The 16,971-nt window shown below is 37.5% G+C and overlaps 1 protein-coding gene and 1 non-coding gene across 2 annotated transcripts in view; one reads left to right on the top strand and one right to left on the bottom strand.

Annotated features, from left to right (window-relative positions):
- Positions 1-16,971, bottom strand: part of SHROOM4 (shroom family member 4) — a gene marked incomplete at its 5' end in the record, with an annotated part of 157,321 nt that overhangs the window by 76,380 nt on the left and 63,970 nt on the right.
- LOC114005547 (U6 spliceosomal RNA) lies at positions 774-877 on the top strand. The gene has a single exon (XR_003547386.1). It is a non-coding gene; the product is annotated as a U6 spliceosomal RNA (small nuclear RNA).

The following is a 16,971-nucleotide window of genomic DNA, read 5'->3' as shown; positions in this document are numbered from 1 at the left end:
CCAAATTATTCTCCACAGTGGCTGGACCAATTTACATTCCCACCAGCAGTGTAAAAGAGTTCCCTTTTCACCACACCCCCGCCAACACTTATCATTTTTTGTCTTTTTAATCTTAGACATTTTGACTGGAGTTAGGTGGTACCTCGTTGTTTTTATCTGCATTTCCCTTACAATGAGGGATGTTGAACATTTTTTCATATGCCTTTTGGCTATTCGTATGTCATCTTAGATATGGAGGATGTAGAGGAGATAACTGTGAAGCAACCAAGAGAATGGTGGTATCATTAACCTAGATAGGGAAGTTTCCAGCAGGAGTAAGCTTAAGGAGATGTAAGTTTGGTTTCAGAGACAAGTTTGTTATGCTGGCAAATTATGTACTTCAGGCATGCCCAGCAAGCAGCTGGACATCTGGGATATAGTGCTAGAAAAAGCTTAGTGTAGAGTATGGACATGTGGTCCTTATCCATAGAGAGGAGGCAGCCGAGGCTGTTGCAGTAAATGTGACTGCCCACAATGAGTGTGGGCAAAGGAAATAGGTTGAATGACAGATCTCTACAGAACAGCCATAGATCAGGTGAAAGAGGAAGAAGAGAGAAAATGAGTAAATTCTATTTTCATTGGTATTGGCAATCATTTTAAAAAAATAAGTGTCAACAAAGCTTTGGAGGAATGGGCATTCCTATCTACTGCTGGGTGGGAATAAAAATGAGTACACACTTTGTAAAGGGAATTCTGTCATATGTAATCAGGAGACTTAACAATGTTTCTGCTGTGTTTGCTTAGGCCAATATACACCAAAATTAGAATGATACAGAGAAGAGTATCAGGGTCCTGGCATAAGAATGACATGCACATTTGTTAAGTAATTCATATTTTTGCTGGAATTAGAGATAATGGTCTCATACCACTGAAATCACACATTTGAAGTAGTTAATTTTATAGTATGTAAGTTATATCTTAAGAAATGTCCCTACCATTTGTTTAAGCCTTTCTACTATATTTCTAGCCTAAGAAAACAACTGAACACATACACATTGATTTATGTACATGACCTGTCATCCAATGTAGGGTTGTTGATAATGGTAAAATTGGGAATATCCAAACTATCAAACATTTAAGAAGAGTTAAGTGAAATATTGCATATCTACATGAGAAAATAATAGTCTCCCACTAAAAAATCATGTTTTGAAGACTATTTAATGATCTTGGAAAAGGTCCACAAAATGGTAAGTGAAAAGAACATTATATAAAGCTGAATATAATACCAGCCTAATTTTTTAAAACTTATACATAAACATATATATTCATACATAGGCATATACATATGAAAAGCCTGGATATAAATGTCTTACCAGTGAGTATTTATCTGTGTGGTGGGATTAAGGGTCATTTTTATTTTTCACACAATGAAAACATTTCCAAATTTTCTATACTAAATACATATTACATTTTGTATAAGAAAAGATTTCTAAAGAAAAATTATACCATCCAACATAGACATATCATCTAGCCAGGGAACTGTCTGATATGACCATCTGACACATTCCTAAATTAAGAATCTGCAATTACAACTGTGATTCCACTTAACTATTTTATTTTATTTATTTTTTTGGAGAGGTTTTTGCTATAGGGCACGTGCGCTCGCCAAACAGAGAGACAGAGAGACAGAAAGCGAGAAATACCCCCCTCAGGGGGGATGACCACGCTGCAATCCCTTCTCCTCCATTCTCCTCTCGGGATCTTGGGCACGCACGCACATGCACTTGGCGTGAGTTTTAAGCCACCGGGTTCGGGACTCAAACTGCGGTCAACTACGTGGGAATCCAGCGACATAGCCATTACGCTAACTGCTGGTTCCCAGCAGTATGAGTTTTAACAAGCCCACTAGGCTGATTCTAATGCACACACTATTTTGAAAACCACTTTTCTATCATACACTGTAAAACAGATTTTCAAATGGCTTCTTCAAAATACCAAGTGCTGCTGCTTTCACTTATGTGTGGGTCTTGCTTTCCAAGGGAGGCCAGGAGGTTCCCTTCAACTCTCAGTACTGTGTACATAGAAGAGGGTAGCTGCTTGAAAAGTACTTGGGTTCCTGGGGAAGGAATGTATTTCTTTATGGTGAGGAAGTTCTTAGAACTAAGAGGGCAACCCTGCTGGCAGTGTCTCTCTCTTTCTCTCTCAGTTGCCCTTGTCAGGGAAGATGTGGTCTGGTGAGCAGCTGCCATATATTTATCTCCTGGTGAGGTTTCTCTTTGTAAATACTTTGTGTGGTTCCACAATATTTTACATAAGTGCCTGGTACATTTTCTGTTCTGAAGTATTTATATTCACAAACCTTTGATTTATCAAGCTTTTTATTTTCTTGGTTAGTTACATTTTTTTATCAGCTTTATTAAGGTTTCATTAACAAAAATTGTAGATATTTATGGTGTACAACATTTTTATACATGTATACATTGTTAACTGAATAAATCAAGCTATTCACATATCTATCATTTAGCATACTTATTGTGTGTATAAATATTTATATACTCTTTTAGAAATTTTCAGGTATGCATTATTAATAACTATGGTCACCAAGCTATGCATTAGATCTCTAGAACTTATTCCTGTCTGACTGTAACTCTATACTCTTGATCAGTATCTTCCCTTTTCCTTCCCTGCCCACCAGTCCCTGGTGACAACCCTTCTACTCTCTGCTTATCTGAGTTCAACATTTTTATATATTAGATATAAGTGAGATAATGTTGAATTTGTCTTGTGTCTAGTTCCTTAGCATAATGTCCTCCAGGTTCATCCATATTGTCACAAGTAACAGGATTTCCTTCTTTTTGAGAGTGGAATATTATTCCATTATGTATATATACCACATTTTCTTTATCCATTCATCAATGGGCTTGATTCCATATCTTGGCTATTGTGAGTAACACTGCAATGAACATAGAAATGTAGACATCCCTTAGAATTACTGTTTTCATTTGCTTTAGATATATATCTAGGAATAGGATTGTTGGAGGGTATTTTTAATTTGTTGAGGAACCTTCATACCATTTTCCATAATGGCTATAATAATTTATGTTCTCATCAATAGTGATCAAAGGTTCCTTTTTTTCTATATTCTCACCAACATTTGTTATCTTATTTTTTTGATAGCACTCATTGTGGCTTTGATTTGTATTTCCCTGATGATTAGTGATAGTGAGTACTTTTTCTTATGCCTGTTACTATTTGTGTGTATTCCTTTGAGAAATGTCTAATCATATAATTTGTTTATTGTTTTTTGAAGTTTATTTATTTCTTCCATGAGTGATACAGAGAAAGAGTATGCTTTAACACCTTCCACCAGGACCTGTTCATGCTGCAATCCTTTTTCCTCCAATTCTTTGTCCCATCCGGATCCTGGGCACAAGTATGTGCACCAAGGGGGTTTTCAAGCCACCAGTGTCAGGACTCAAACCTTGGTCAGCCATGTGGAATCCAGCTTTCACTGCTTAGCACTTAACCAATGTGCTATGGGAGTCTTTTCTGGTTTCATATGACCTTTAGGATTTTTCTTTCTCTGAAAAATATTATTACATTTTTGCAAGTGATTTAATTGAATCTGAAGATGGATTTAGGTACTATGAATGTTTTAACAATATTAATTCTTCCAGTCTATGAACATAAGATACCTTTATTTCATTATTCCTTATTGTATCCTCTTCAATTTATTTCATTAATGTTTTGTAGAATTTAGTGTACAAGTCTTCACCTCCATGGTTAAACTTATTCTAAGTATTTAAAAAATTCTTTTATGCTATTGTAATGAGGATTGTTTTCTTGATTTCTTTCTCAGTTTGTTGTTGGTATATAGAAACACTACTCATTTTCTCATATTGATTTTGTATCTTACAATTTTATGGAATTTGTTTATTATTTCTAACAGATCTTTTGGGTAGAATTCTAGGGTTTTCTATATAAAATAATCTCATTTACAAACAGAGAATTTAAACTTTTCTTTCCCAGTTGGTATGCCTTTTATTCCTTTTTCTTGTCTATGTGCTCAAGCTAGAGCCTCTAGTACTATGTTGACTGGAAGTGAAAAAAGTAGGCACTCTTGTCTTTTTCTTTGTTTTAGAGGAAAAGCTTTCAGCTTTCCGCCATTGAGTATGATGTTGGCTGTAGGCTTGTCATATATAATTTTCAAAATATTGATGTATATTTTTTATGTCTAATTTGTTAAGAATTTTTTATTATAAAAACATGCTAAACAATGTGAAATGCTTTAACTACATCAATTGAGAGGATCTGTAATGTTTATCTTTTTTGTTAATGTGCCATGTCACATTTATTGATTTGCATATATTTAACCATCCATACAGTGAGTAAATTGGATGGGGAGTTGGTTAGAAAGGTGGGAGTAGGAGAGATTATGTTTTCCAGGAGAAAAATAACATAGCATTATGTTATATTAACAGTGATCTCCCCTGGAATGTGAGGGACTCATTCTTCATTGTATGTGCCTTTGTACTTTTGGTTTGCCTTCTGAAACTATTGCTTTAAAAAATACTTAAAAATTAACTTGTCCAAGACTGAACTAATTCTCCTTCTGCTATGGTTTGGATGTATGTATTCCTCCAAAATTCTTATGTTGTAATTTAACCCCCAAGGTGATAGTATTAAGAGGTGAGGCCGATGGGTAAGAGGCCATAAGGGTAGAGTCTTTATCTATGGGATTAATCTCCTTATGAAAGGGCTTGAGTGAGAAAGAGAAAAATAGAGACAGATTGCCCCTTTTGCCTCTTCATCTCTTCTACCACGTGAGGACACAGCATTTATCCCTTTTACTCTTCCTCTATGTAAACACACAATGACAAAGTGTGAACTTGGAATAAAGAACAGCCCTTACCACACACTAAATTTGTTGGCAGCTTGATCTTGGACTTCTCAGACTCCAAAACTATGAGAAGGAAATTTATGTTCTTTATAAATTACCTAGCCTAAGATTTTTTTTATAATAGTATGAACAGAAGATGACATCTCACTTCTCTACTGCTGGTGCTGATCACAGAATAAATCATTTACTAAAATGAGAAATCTAGTAGACACTCTGGGTTTCCTTCTGTTCTTTACCACATATATCTGCCTGATCAAGTACCTAGACTAGACAATTTTTGAATCTCCTTTTCTACTCTATCCCTGAATTACAAATCGCTTGTACTGTTACACTTATTTTCTAACTAGATTACCTGCCTCTTTTCTCTCTACAAAAAGCCAATGGATACATCTTTCCAACATGCAAATCTCTTCCTGATACTCTCATGCTTAAATTTCTTCACTGGTTCCTAGTTCCTTTGGGGAAAGTTCAAACTCATCAGCATGGCATGCTAGACCTTCCATATTTTTTTTTATTTTTTTTTTGGAGAGATTTTCACTGTAGGGCGCGTGCGCTCGCCAGACAGACAGAGAGAGACAGAGAGACAGAAAGCGAGAAATCACCCCCCAGGGGGGATGGTCACGCCGCAATCCCTTCTCCTCCATTCTCCTCTCGGGATCTTGGGCACGCACGCACACGCGCCCGGCATGAGTTTTAAGCCACCGGGTCCGGGACACGAACCACGGTCGACTACGTGGGAGTCCAACGACATAGCCATTACGCTAACTGCTGGTTCCCGACCTTCCATATTTTTTGAGAGATTTTTTACTATAGGGCATGTGTGCTTACCAGAGAGACAGAGACAGAAAGCAAGAAATCACTCCCCAGAGGGGATAGTCATGCCATGATCCCTTCTCCACGCTCCTCTAAGGATTTTGGGCATGCACACACATGTGCCTGGTGTGAGTTTCAAACTGCTGAGTCTGGGACTCAAATCAGGGTTGGCCATATGGGAGTTCAGCAACGTAACCATTATGACATCTGTCTACAGCCATACCACCCTGAACATGCCCAGTCTCATCTGATCTTGGAAGCTAAGCAGGATCATGCCTGGTTAGTATTTGGATGGGAGACCTTTCATGTTCTTAACTGCTATTCTAATTTGTCTCTTCTACAAGTGTGGATAGCATAAGAAGGGAGGATGATGAAAATGAAATTAAGAATAGAAGGGGAAATTGCCCAGAAATCCTCAGTGACTAAGGAGAACACTGGGGGTTGGGGAGAGAAGATGGGGAAAAGAAGACCCTGAATCAGATGTGGGCGAGATCTGGAGAAGTGAGATGTGGAATACTTCAGCCATGTTGGGGAATGGAGGGGTCTACAAGAAATGTAAATGCACAGAATTCAAGCAGAAATGCTTTGATATGGGCAACATTTCCTGTGGAGCACTGAAGGAACAGATAACTTTAGGATTTCCTAACCTGCCTACAGCAGAATACATTATATCTACTAAGTCTGCAGCCTTGAAAATCTACATAAAGGAGGTCATGCTTGAGGTCTGGTCTTGAAGGAAGAGTAGAAATTGACCCAGATGAAAGGTACTTCTATCGTGGGGAGAATTATCTCAGTTTCAGAAAAGTTAATTTTTAAGTATTTTTAAGACAATACTTACAAAGACAAACTATTCAAATAATACAAAGGCACATACAATAAAAAAGGAGTCCCCTACATGTCAAGGGAAAACACCAGTAGCAGTTTCTTATTTATCTCTAAGCAACAGCATGGCATAGTGTCAACAACATAGCTCTAGAACCAGATTGATTGGACTTGAATCTACCATTTCAGGTTGTGTTGCCTTGGGCTGGTTATTTAACATCTCTCCCTTACATTGTCTCTAAGATGGAAATTATAATGATGGAGTGCAAAACGAGTATATTATAATACTGTTTGAAACCCTTGCTGTTTGTGTTTAATAGCATATCTTGGAGGTAATTTTATAACTGCAGATACTTTTCCCACAAATTTTTAATAACTACATAGTATTTCACTGTGTAGGTTTTATCACAGTTTATTATACATATCTACAAACACACACGATTATATATATTTTTAAAAAGTCCTACAAGTGGAACTCTGGATCAAAAAGTATGTAATTGTGATAAAGTCTACTAAAATCCAAAAAAGTTATGCTAATTTAACCTCCACCAACAATGTATTAGAGCAGTTTTTCAAACTTTCATGAACATACAAATAATTTGTGGTATATTATTAAAATACAGATTCTGATTTAGTAGGTCTGGGGTGTGGCTACATTTCTAAGAAGCTGCCAGTTGATACATATGCTTGTCTGAGGACCATACTTTGAGTAATGATATATGAAGTGTGTGTTTCTCATATTTGTGTGTGTGTGTGTGCGTGTGTGTGTATAAATAATGCTCTTAGTTTTGAAATTCTTCTTATTGTTTAAAATTTTACTAGAGGCAATGTGCACTCCCCAGAGAGAGATGAAAAGGAACATGAGTAACTACCCCCATGGAGGATGGTCATACTTCAATCACTTTCCTCCATTTCTTTTGGGATTTTGGGCATACACGCACATACATGCACCTAGCATGTGTTTCAAGACATCAGGTTCAAGACTTGAATAATGCAGTCAGCCATGTGGGGTCCAGCTGCCTTAACGATCATGCTACCGTTGGCAATATTTTTGTCATTGTAACAGGTGGAAGTTGTATATACTTGCTTAATCTGTATTTGTTTAATTAAAAATGTTGAGCACATTCCCATTTTCCATTTATTTTCGTAAGCCAACATTTTTTTTCCTGAATTGTCTGTTCAGGTCCTTTTCTCCTTTTAGTATGTATTTTTTTTTCATTGTCAGAGGGCACATGCCCTCACCAGAGTAAGACAGACACAGAGAAAAAGAGAGAAAGCACCTCCCTCCCCCATACAAACATACACACACACACACACACACACACACACACACACACACACACAAATGGGGCATGGTCATTCTGCAATCCTTTATCCTCCATTTCTCTATCCTGTTGGGATTTTAGGCACACATGAACACATGCCTGGAGTGTGTTTCAAGCTTCTGGGCTGGAACTTAAATAGCACAGTTGGTCATGTGGAGTTTGGCTCTCTTCACCAATAAGCTAGGGAGCTGCAAGCCCTTTCCTCCATTTTTTTTCTTTAATTGTGATTTTTGGTTTACATAGAATTTTATATCCATGTGGAGTACAGTATGGTTCTTTACAGCATTCACATAGTACAAAATAATCAAATCAAGGATATAAAATTATTTATTTAGCATTGATATTACATTATGTTGTGCACATTCAATAATAGTTCTTATTCTCAAAAGAGCTTTACATATTATGAAAACCATATCAAACGCAAAACCTTTTCCCCAGTGTTTTGCTTTTGAAGTTTATTTATATATTTTTGTGATGCTTTAAATTTTAACTTTTGTGCAGGCTAATTTAACAATTTTCTCTTTTTATACCTTCAAGGTTTTGTGTCCTACTTAGAAAGGCCTTTAATAATTCAAGATAAAAGTCACATACTAAAAATCATAAACAGAACTCATCTCTTTCTCCTTTATTACTCCTTTACTCCAGACATTCTCTGACTGATTTGACATATATACTTTAGGATCAACTCAGGAATGTTGGATTATATGGTGCCTGGAAGACAACTTGATGGGGAAGATTAACATGCAGCTGAAAAGACTAATCTGGCATCTATTCACGTGGTCTTCTCTGGATATAAGAATCCAGGAATTAGTGGCACCTGTAGCCCCTCGAGGAAAAGTTCATAGAATAACAAGGGTCAGAAACAACTCCAGGTTAGTGGTTTTCAAAGTTCAGTCCCTGGGCTAGCAGCATCAATATGAACTGAGAACTTCTCAGGCCCCTACAAAATCAGAAACTGGGGAGAAGGAGGTAGTAATATGCTCTTTAACAAACCCTACATGTGAGTCTAATGTACACACATATTTGGGCACCACTGCTCTTGAATATACCAATGGATGGGAGAAAAGTTAAGGGACAAGAGTGGACAATAAGTAGTAGGAAAACCAAGAAAAAGAGATGTGAAGAGAGATGGACTGTGGTGTAGCACTAACACCTGATGCTTTCCAGAGATGTCCATGTATGTATCAAGCATACACGTGCCCATGATCCAGGTCTGGCTAAGACTGGGGGTGAATTGCCATGGGAAAACTTTGTTGAAGATGTTGTCCCTGTGCCTCTCCTTTTCTGTCTTTCTTGCTCTTGGAGGAAATAAACTCTTTAAAAAGGAAGTGTTATAATAATGAAAGGTAAGAAATTTCCAGAAAGAAGTACTCCATAACACCTAGTGCAGCAATTAGCTACAATTTCCAAAGGGCTTATATGTATCACCTCACTTTTACTTCCCTTTTGTAGATAAGGACACTGTGATGAAGTAACTTGCTAAAGGTCATCCAGCTAATAGGTATTTAACATAAGTTCTATTATATACCAATAACAGTAGATAATATAACTGTAGTGCAGTTCTTTCCATTTCCATGCTGAAATACTGCTATTGAAAAATTGCCCATTGTAAAGGGAGAAGGAAAAATATTCTTTGATATATTTTTTTCAGTCTAGGAGACATTTATGCATCTTGGAATCATATAGAGAAATGTCATGGTAGTGGTAAGAACAGAAGCAGAAGCTGGACTATGGTGAGGAAATGGGCGATTAGAAAATAGAGATAATTAATACAGGAATATTTTTCAAGAGTTTAAGGGCAGATTATGTTCTTAGGATAAAGAAACAACCTGAATATATTTAAATAGAATTTAGATTAGTTTAGATTAGGAATAGCATTCTGTGGGTCTATGACAATCACCAGTCCTGATCTCTCATTGAAACACTATACCAGTTCTCCCTACTCCCTACAATGGCCAATTGGATCATTATAAATACCATCAGTTACCTTTTAATCATTGCTTACTTCTCTTCTTCTCCAGCCTTTACATTGGATTCGAAATATCTCTATTAACTGGTACTATCCATTGGGTAATGACACATTTTTGTATAGGAAAACATGTCATGACTTTTTCAACAAACCAAGATTTCTCATATTACTACTCCATATACTCTACATAAATAATTATGTCACATAACTTCTACATCTAATCCAATCCATACTAATTTTTCACAAATACCAATTTCATTCTTCTTTATCTACTCATAATCCTGCAGTGACTCCCTATTGCTTACTAAGAGAAGTTTGCTTTCCTGGGCCTTCTACATATCGTTCAAGTGTATCTCTCACTGATTCCCTACATACATGATAAGTTGGGTCAGCCTTATTAATATTTCCCAAACCCTACATGTCTCTCTATCCTCTCTCTATGCTTTCCCAGAAACCATTTAGGAATCAGGCCAAGCTCTCTCTCCTTTTGGCAAGCACATTATTAGATTTCTTCCTGTAATTTTCAAAATTACTTGCTGCTAGTAATATTCCTTTGGATATTCATGGATTTCTTTGCTCAACCATTTTACCTATATATGTCTTATCTCTCTCAACTAGAGTACAGGGCTGGTTACTGCTGTGATCCCTACCACAATGTTTAACATACATGTTAAATACTCAAAAATATTTATTAAATCACTGAAATTATATCATTTTTTATCTCTTTTTTAACTTTCAAATGTCATATTAAGAGCAACAACAAAAGAACAATGATACACATTTACTGGCTATGTACTCAATATCAAGTACTACACTCTTGGGTTTCTCATGAAGTACCTATTTAACCTTACCAGTTTTCTGTTAGGTGGGAAATACTGCTTTAAATTGCCATAAAGACAAGACTATAAGATATTTAAAGACTTACCCAGTATTTCCACTATTTCCATTGAGTATTCAGAGCCTGCATTTAAAACCTCCAAATCCATTGCTCTATCCTCTATAATACAGCCATTTTTACTTTTAATTTTTTAAACAGGTTCCCATTGTTCTTAGTTGAATTATAAGCATTATTTTCTATATTTTTCATGTTTAAAATATGATTAGCAAAAATTGGTAAATAATGGCTATATTTATATGTCAAGTTTGGTGTCTAATTACAGTTACTATGAATAATGAGAGAAGGCACCTTTGAGTTCCCTAAGTAAACTTGTGCCATAATGCAAAGGGAGATGAGGTTCAGCAAGATGCAGTGTTAACATTTGTAATTATGTATCTTATGTTCCAAAATGAATTGGTTTTTGACAGCAAGGGAAAATGACAATAGTGAGAATTATGGCAAAAGCATAATCAACACATAATCAGCTCTCAAATATGCATATTTTAGATGTTTTCTTTTATTGGTATTTATGATTTATTATTTAGAAACACTGTAAACTAGTCTATTAGAATATATTTCCCTATGAAAAATGCCTTAAATGAAAATACAAACACACAAAATGAATTATTTTTATGACACATAGTATCACTTAAGGGAGATTTTGTTCCACAAATGCAATAACTTACACATAATGAAGTGTCAGTTTCTCCAGTGATACTTGCTCTAAAACACACACATGTGAATGCAAACATACTTTAGGGGCAAGTTAAGCCTTTTGGTAAAAAAAGACTAGATTAAAAACTCTTCTTTTCAGTCCTTCTCCTAATGCATACATTGTTAAACATAGCACACCCCAAAGAACAAGAAGAATGCAAAATACAAATGACAACATTTTTTCATAGATTAAGACAGACCCAGCTTCAGATCAGAAAAGATGCCTTCACTCAACAGATGGCTACTGAATGCCTTAATGTAAGGAGCTAACAATCATCCATTAAGTTGTAAGCACCCCTACACCTAGAGACTTAAACCTCACCTCATTTAAGAGCCAATTAATTCAGTTTATTCTTCTGTGGAGGCTAGAAAACATCCCAGGTCAAGGCAAAACTAAAGTCTGGGTAACTGAGAAAGATTCAGTTATCCTGTCAGGCTTATTTATACTTTCTTTTGCTCTGGGATCTACTAGGGGTCAAGGTCACTACTGAGGATAACACTCAGAGGCAGAGGAAAGGGAGAAGTCATGCATAGCCTAAGGATTTTTAGAACTTTTATTAAGGATTTCTGAAGAACTCAGCTAAGATCTTCAATTAGAACCATTGGGTCATCAGAAAAATCATGACCCATTTTTAAGAATGTCATGACTTCCTGATGATGCAATAGATGGGTAAGAACCAACTAAGCTGTTATAGAGAACAAACTAGATGGACTAGCAGATGGTGGACACCCATATAGTCAACCACAGTTTGAGTCCTGGGCCTGATGGCTTAAACTTCATGCTGGGCACATGTGCATGCGTGCCCAAGATCCTGAGAGGAGAATGGAGGAGAAAGGATCGCAGTATGGCCATGCTCCCTAGGGGGTAATTTCTTGCTTTCTATCTCTCTGTCTCTCTGGCAAGCATACATGCCCTAGAGCAAATATATCTCTTAAAAAATAAAAGACAGAGAGAGCATACTAGATATGAAGTCAGGAAGGCTTAGCTGTGAGATAATGGGCATGTCAGTTATTTCATTTCTCTGTACCTCAATCTCCTCATTTATGATATGGGGATATATTCATGTATATACCTCACAAGAGTTATGGTGATTAAAAGATATGATGTACTTGAGAGCTGCTATTATAACCTAAAGAACATGCTGGGATAAAGGGACAGAAATCACATTTACAACGAGTCAGTTTAATCTGGGGACCAGCAGTTAGCATAATGGCTATGTCGCTGAACTCCCATGTAGTCGACTGCAATTTGAGTCCCGGACTCGGTGGCTTAAATTCATGCCAGGTGTGTGTGCGTGTGTGCCCAAGATCATGAGAGGAGAATGGAGGAGAAGGGATTGCAGTGTGGCCATTCCCCCCCACCCCAGGAGGTGATTTCTCACATTCTGTTTCTCTGTCTCTCTCTGTCTTTCTGGTGAGCACACATGCCCTATAGCAAAAACTTCTCAAAAAAAAAAAAAGAGTCAATTAAATCTGAAAGTAATCATGGTTCTTGGCTGAGCATCTTCAACATTAGATCGGAAGGCATCTTGGAAGAACCCTTCATTTGGATTCAAGTCCCTAAGGATAAGTTATTTCATCCCTCACTGGTCTATACATTTTCAAACTAATTGGTGAATGGAGGACTGCTACAGCACCGTCTCAGTGAGCTGTAGAACTGTGATAGTTCCAATGACTGGAATTATCCAAAACTCACCAATACTGATACTAGGAAAAGAGCTGGGTTCTGGAGTAGCACATGGTAACTGAATTTGAGTCCCAGCTCTGACACTTGTCAGCTATGTGCCCTTAGACAACTGACATTTCCATTCTGAGTCTTGGTTTGCTATCAAGATTGTAATCCATGATCACATGTCATCTCAAGTCAAGCAAGTAACACAGATCCTGGGATATAATACAGAAACAACAGACTAGCTCTGTAGTGCAGAGTTTAAGTACTGTGCATAGGGAGCTGGATCCAACATGATTGATCACAGCCTGAATCCTGGCTCTGGTGGCTTGAATAATACATAGCAAAAAAATCATAATATACAGGCAACACAGAGATACTTTCCAGTCTGCCTGTGACAAACCAATGGCTATTGAAAATAAATACCCTAATAAGGAATGGAAAAGGGAGATTTTTTTATTTTTTTACCAGAGGGAGCATGTACTCACCAGAGAGAGAGATAGAGGACCCTCCAATGGAGTATGGCCATGTCACAATCATTTTCCCTCCATCTCTTCTCCACAGGATTTTGGGAATGCATATACAGCCACCCAGATATTTTTCAAGATACAGAGGCTAGGATTCAAATTGTGGTAATGTGGGATCTGGCTTCCTATACATTGTGTTGAACCACTACACAATATGGTCAGCCCAGAAATTCGTTTCATGGTGAAAATTTACTGTGGCACAAAAGGGACTTGTAGCTATTCTCCTTTTTCTGGGGGAGTCATCATTACATCATTATAGTGATTCTGATTTACATATAATAAATCAGCCATATTCCCTATCACTTCATGAGTGCCTTCTTCCTCTCATTCTTAAACTTTTCTTTATTTAACCCCAGTATTTTCCTAGGAAGTATAGAGTAGCAAAGAAACACACACACACTCACACATGCATGTGTGCACATGCACACACACAAAAAAATGAAAGCAAGAAAGGGGTGGCGAGAGAGTAAAGCAAGAGAAAATTGAAGATATCATGAGATAATAATTTCTTAACCTTATTTAAAATGCATACACCAAAACTAACTTTTTTTTAATTGCCAGAGGGCATGTGCTCTTGCCAGAGAGACAGAGAGAGAGAGAGAGATAAAGCATCCCCCAATGGTGTGTAGTTAAACCACAATTCTTTTCTTCCATTTTTCTATCCCATCAGAATTTTGGTCATGCACATACATGTGCCTAGTGTGTTTTTCAAGTCATTGAGGCAGAGATTTGAATCACAGTCAGCCATGTGGGATCTAGTTTTCAATGTACAGCACTTAATCACTGCATTATGGGGCCAGTCCCAACAAAACTAGTTCTTCATTTTTATTTTAAATGTTTCATTTTCTTGGAAGTGCCATAGGTACTTTAAGAAATCTCTCTCGTTGGCATCATGGCTATGTCACTGGACTCCCATGTAGTCGACCACAGTTTGAGTCCTGGACCCAGTGGCTTAAACTCACACTGGGTGCGTGTGCATGCGTGCCCAAGATCCTGAGAGGAGAATGTAGAAGAAGGGATTGTGGTGTGGCCATTCCCGCCCTCCCCCGGTGGGTTATTTCTCACTTTCTGTCTCTCTCTGACTTTCTGACGAGCGCACGTGCCCTATAGCAAAAACCTCTCAAAAAAAAAAAAAAAAAAAAAAAGAAAAAAGAAAGAAATCTCTTTCTTAAGTGCAAAGGATACAACCTCATGTAAGTAACCTTCAATGTGTGAACATTTAAATCAAACCATTTTTATGACTGAGAGAAAGAGAAGGGCAGGTAATGTTCTGCTCTGTCCCCTAGAGAAAAAACCTACCCGGTATACAACTTCTCAAAGAGTATTCAAAGGCATACATTAGCTTTATACTTAAGAAAATTGAAGCATATTCTGCACCCCTCATCACAGGGGGGGAATAGGAAGAATATATCTTTGCATTAGGAGCCAGAGACATAATAATTTTTAGCAGAACAAGGATGCCAGAATGGCCAACCAATGCTTTTCCTTTGATTAGCTGGAAGGCAATCAAGGAACTCTTGCTAGATTGGAGCTTTCAGTCAAAATAGAAACTGGACTAGAGTCCAGAAAGCTGGCAGTTCAGAGACAAACCCTCTGAAGGGATCTTGACACTTGCTCTAGGATCCAGAGCTGGCATGCTCATCGAAACCCAATTTTAAGTCTGAGGCTTAAAGAAGTTAAGAAATAAGAAATGGTTAGGCATACCCAAAATCATCTGGATTCCCATTTCATTAGCTAAAAGAAACAGCTTGAGTTAGCTTCATTTAGTTATTTTAATAAGGACACTGGATATATTTTTCCATAGGGCCTGAGACTTGCAGAAAAAGACAGTGAGAAGGACAGTGAGAAATCACTCCTCTGTATGAATGGCCACACTACAACCCCTTCTCCATTCTCCCTCCCCTTAGGATTTTGGGCACACATACACACATGTGCCTGGCATGATTTTCAAGCCACCAGGTCTGGAGCTTGAATTGCAGTTGGCCATGTGGGAGTACAGTGGCCTAAACACCATGCCACCTGCTGGCCCCAGGACTGGATTTTTAATAAAGACTTTTGTTTAATTTTGAATTTATCAAAGATATGAGAAGGTAATACAAATCTTAGGATGCAAGGTTAAAAACATTATTGGGACTTCCTCTTCTGGAAACAGAGATGATTTTTTTCCTATTCATTCAACTAATACAACCAAAACCCTTTAACATTATACATAAAACAAACATAAGAACATTCTCATTTGACTTGCTCTGATACCACTCAATTGGAGAAAATATTTATAAAACACACATTTGACAAAGGACTAGTTTCTAGGTCACATAAAGAAATTTCAAAAGTGAAAAGCAAAAAATAACCAATTCAATAAGAAGACTCTTAGTGCAACAAAAACAACTTCTATTACATTAGGAAGGCAGACCAGGGTTTCTAGGGCCTGATGGTTGAGGAAGTATGAATGTAGCTAACTGAGCTGTTTGAATCCTGGCCCTGGTGGCTTGGAAAAGATGGCAGCCACATGAAGATGCAAGCCCCAAATCCCAACTGGATGGAGAAATGGAGAAGTAATTGTGGAATGACCACACCCCATTGAGAGTGCTTTCTTTCCTTGTCTCTTTTCTTGTGAGTGCAAATACCCCCTCACAAATTTTTTTAAAAGCACATTTCAGAGCCAACCATGGTGGCAGAGGGATAACAATGTCCTGTGATGTTTAACTTAGATAGGAAGGTTCTGAATCTGTATTCAGAAGTCTTCCTGTACATGGAAGGCACGTACATGTGTACCCATGATCTGGGCTGGTTGAAGCTGGGCGTGGTGAGGATTGTGGTGGGAAAACCCTGTTGGGAGTGTTCAACCTCTCCTTCCCTCCCTCTCTCTAGAAATATATAAATAAATTTAAAAAGAAAAATAGAAGGAAGACCAGGCAGGAACTTTAGATTCCAAGGATGACATAGTGGTAAGCTTCCTGAGCTTTCTTTTAGCCTTATATAGATCAGATTTGGAACTAGGAAGCAACAACCTGGAAACACTAGTGAGCACAGACAAAATAAGCCCCAAGGAAAGTCTGCTTTCACTAAACAGAGATCCAGAGGAGTGGTAACCTAGGAAGATAGAATATTTTTAAACAATAACTACTCTACTCCAGTAAAACACCACAAAAACCCTGTAGTCCCATTCCCACTCACGCCAACAAGGGTTGAGTAGGGAGCCTAGACTTTCACCAAGTTGTGATAAGGTGGCCCAACTTTTCCTTTCCCCAGATGTTGACAGAAAAGGCCAAGAAACAGGTCTTACATTCACGCTGGGTAGTAATAAGTCTTCATATACCTAAGATGTTAATGGAAAATACATTAACATGGCCATCCACCCCCACCTACCCCTTCT

The sequence above is a fragment of the Tupaia chinensis genome, unplaced genomic scaffold (assembly GCF_000334495.1).
Source record: "Tupaia chinensis unplaced genomic scaffold, TupChi_1.0 Scaffold143978_1, whole genome shotgun sequence".
Lineage (NCBI taxonomy): Eukaryota > Metazoa > Chordata > Mammalia > Scandentia > Tupaiidae > Tupaia > Tupaia belangeri.
The sequence above is the reverse complement of the archived record's forward strand: the minus strand, read 5'-3'. Positions and strand labels throughout refer to the sequence as shown.